Here is a 4,280-nt window from a genome sequence, read left to right as displayed (position 1 = left end):
AAAATGCAGAGTACTGGCCTGTAGATGAGTGTAAAATGCAGAGTACTGGCCTGTAGATGAGTGTAAAATGCAGAGTACTGGCCTGTAGATAAGTGTAAACTGCAGAGTCCTGGCCTGTAGATAAGTGTAAACTGCAGAGTCCTGGCCTGTAGATGAGTGTAAACTGTAGAGCCCTGGCCTGTAGATAAGTGTAAACTGCAGAGTCCTGGCCTGATGATGTTTCTCGTCTGTGCTGCCCCATTCTTTTTAACAGTGGCTGTTTTGTTTCCTCAATGTATAACTGGTCACAGTCCTCCTGACACTTAACAGCATACACAATATTACTGTTTGTWCTGAGGAACTGGATCTTTAGGGTGAACCAGCACTAGTACTGATGTCCCACAGCAAGAAGGTCCTGGGTTTGATCCCCAGTTTGGACCTGGGGTCTTTCTGTGCGCAGTTTGCATGTTTTCCTCGTGCTTGTGTGGGTTTTTTTCTCCAGGTACTCCGGGTTCTCCCACCCACCAAAACATGTACAATAGGTTGCCTTCAGGCCCAGGCCTCCCTTGAAAAAGAGATCTGGGATCTCAATGGGACTTGCCTGGTAAAATAATGGTAAATAAATAACCAATCTTTTTCGTAATGTGTTTTGGGATTTGAAAGCCACTGGGACGTCATGTTTAGAGAATAAACATCTCAGTTTCTCTGAAATGCCCACAACATARGGAATGACGACTGTCCACCATGTGGAGGCAGTGCTTATAAGGCTGAGTTCACCTGAAGCTCATCAGACTGAAGAAGTTTGGAGGCGGAGCTTATAAGGCTGAGTTCACCTGAAGCTCATCAGACTGAAGAAGTCTCTTGGAGGAGAGACGCAACGTTTCATTAAAGAAGAACCCATCCAGAGGACCTACTTATTTTTTCTTTTTGATTTTTCTACCTGAATTACTGAGATGCATCAGGACAGTCTCCGATTAATGTTCCTCATTGTAAAATCAACAGTGTTTAAAGCTCTATCATGCAACGAAGAGAAAACTGTCTGGAAACACCACCATCTTCTCCAAGCCAAAGCTCATTTAAAGTGGACTGAGGCAAACTGAAAAACTTTTCTGTGGTCAYGTGAACAGTCACATCCTCCATACAAATTCATCCAGGCTGTGGTCGCACAGCTAATCAACCTCGTCCAAAACAAACCTGAGGAAAACCCAACCAGACACTAAGCTAAAATTTGGTGTGGTAGAGTAATCCTCAAAACATACTTCTAGCACTAACTAATCCAACATGTCATATAAAGGTTTACCACTAACTACTGTAGTTAGTTGTTAGCAAAAGATCTCATGAACCACTGAATGTGTTTTAATGAGACCATCAGAAAGTATGAAAATCTGCAACTGCTTACAATTCGATTCAAGATGGCCACCACAGTTAATCAACTTCAATCAAATTCCTCTGATTTATAGATATTGAGATAAGATTTGATGTAGTAGCAGCTGAATATAAAGCAGCTGGTTTAAGAATCAGCAGCTCTGAGTCTGAGGCTAAAGTCCTCAACAGGAAAACACAGTGGATTGCCAACTCTGGCCTGGAGATGAGCCACTGCTCCAAGTGAAGGAGGTTTTTTTTCCTCTGGATCTTGTTCACGAGTAGGGGGAGATTGAAATTTGGATTGGGACAGCATCTGCAGCGACGTGGATACTTTACTGGCCTTCTGTGGTGAAGATAAACGTGCTGAAAGACGAAGCTCTCAAAAAGAAAAAAATTGTYTAGGTCTTCTGGACGGGTTCTTCTTTAACGAAACGTTTCGTCTCTCCTCCAAGAGACTTCTTCAGTCTGAGAGTTTCAGGCAAAATTCAGGCTTTTGAGTCCTGCCTCCATGTGACTGATACTCACATCACATGGCTATCGTTGACACCTAATTAACACCTATTGTTAACAGGGGTGGAGTGGTACTGGCAATAGCAGCGCTGTAGGAGGGGGACAACTGAAAACGGAGGCCTCCACCTCTGTTTAATGATGGATGGTCTTTCTTCACAAAAATGGCTTCTTTTACTCCTCTCTCAAACCAACGTTCCTCTCTATCAAGAATGAGAACATCCTCATCTCTGAAAGAGTGACCGCTGGCCTGTAAATGAGTGAAAACTGCAGAGTTCTGGCCATTAGATGTAGCTCGTCTGTGTTGGGACATTCTTTTGAACAGTGGCTGCTTTGTTTCCCCGATGTATAACTGGTCGCAGTCCTCCTGGCACTTAACAGCATATACAARATTGCTCTGTTTGTGCCGGGGCACCGGATCTTTGGGGTGAACCAGCCTTTGCCATAATGTGTTTTGGGGTTTGAAAGCCACTGGGACATCATGTTTAGAAAATAAACGTCTCAGTTTCTCCGAAACACCCGCAACAAACGGAATAACCACTGGTTTGGGTCTGGGTTTGGGGTCTTCATTTTCACCTGAAGGTTGCATGGAATCCTGTCTGTGTTTCCTGTCTGCTTTCAGGAAAGCCCAGTCAGGATAACCACACTGCGAACGAAGCTCTCAGTTTACAAATGTATCTATGTTCCAACCCCAACACATGGTCTAATTCAAAAAGGATGTACAGGGTGGAGTTTAGCTATATTCTGAAGGCGTTTAGAGAAYAGTCACTGATAATCCTCACAGGAACCAGCTGAGGTAATCTGAACGTAACTTCCAAGGTGTTCCAGACATTTACACAAGAAGCACACCTTGAGTCAGACCTCAGAGAGATTATAAATATGAGAGATTAGATGTGTCTCCCAGTTACTCTGGGTGCAATTGAAGTCCCTGTAGATAAAGTGAAGGAAAAGGAAGGTCTGGTGATTTTAAGCTGTTGGCAGTCACCTGTTCAGTCAGAAAACGTGTCTAAAACCTCACAATAAAAACAGCAAACATCAAATCTTTCTGATTTTAAACACTTTTATGTTGTGAGTTTTCTGATAATTCTTGCAGGGAGGCTAGGATTTTGTTAGGAGTAACAAATTATGATCTGGGGGACTTTTGTCAMTAAAAGTGAGTTCTCCATTTGACAGTCTGATACATGGAGGTCCAGATTACTCTACTTGTGTGAGGTTGGGTCATGTCAAAATGTTTACTTATAACACACTATTGGGTATATTTGTTAAGAAAGTGTTAAATACGATGTTTCTTTTGTGCTTATATTTTTTCTCCCATTGTCCTACTAAAAATGATGTTCGATACTGCCAATTTCTTTCCAATACTTATACAAAGTAAAATTTGCCTGGTATTGGCGATACTGAACCAATACTGATACTTTGTGACAACACACATTATGTGTCTGGTAAATCTTAAAAAGCAGTGCTTTTCAAAAAACCGCTTTAAAAATAATACACGACATAGTAATTTATTTAATTTAAAAGTCTTTCTAGCCCAGAAGAGCCCAAAGTGGGGCCCGCGGGCCAATTTTGGCCCGCCAAGCCATTTGATTTGGCCCACCAGCAGTTGTCCTGGTTATTGGACTATAATTATGTTAAGATTAAATATAAAATACAAGTAACTACAAGAGACATTTAATTAGATTTAAGACCATCTATAGATTTTCACAGCTTATAAGACCACATTTACTCATTTTAAATTATGAGAAGTTTCATGAGCCTTTGCTGCCTGATCATACGTTGAATTTTCTCCATGTCCATGGGCTGAAAAAAAACAAAACAAAACAAAGGACGTGGGCAACCACACTGGCTGCTAGCTTAATCATAAAAAATAAAACAACTTTACTTAAGTATTAAGCATTTCTTATATTATTGCATTTGGCCCGCGGCCCTCAGATTGATTTTAATTTTGGCTTGTGTGTTTGCAAGAAGGTCCTTGGGCAGAGCTAATGCTGTTTGGGGGACCATGGCATGAAAAAGTTTGGGAACCGGTTAGTTAATTGTCATAACAGTCAGACGAAGCAGATTTTGTGTTTAAAAAGTAGTTCCCTCCAACCACACACGATTAAGACAAGATTGTAATAGTTTAGATATGTTCCACTATTTTCCTGTTAATGATTTACACGATGTGGAAAAACTGTCAAAGTATCGATACTTTGATTGTTAGTATCGATTCTAGAACAGAAAGTGTTGGTATCGGTAGTATCGATATTTCAGTATCGATCTGAACATAGCTAATTTTTTTGAATGTGTCACAAACGTGTCAGTGTATCAGTGTTATTGTTGGAAGCTGTACTTCMGTGCAGCATATGTCAAATAAGTGAATTGACACATCTTTCTACAAAACAGTTTTACCTCATGTAACAAAATTATACAGAGAAAAAGATATCGTA

Source organism: Austrofundulus limnaeus, unplaced genomic scaffold (genome assembly GCF_001266775.1).
Source record: "Austrofundulus limnaeus strain Quisiro unplaced genomic scaffold, Austrofundulus_limnaeus-1.0 Scaffold1324, whole genome shotgun sequence".
NCBI lineage: Eukaryota > Metazoa > Chordata > Actinopteri > Cyprinodontiformes > Rivulidae > Austrofundulus > Austrofundulus limnaeus.
The sequence above is the reverse complement of the archived record's forward strand: the minus strand, read 5'-3'. Positions refer to the sequence as shown.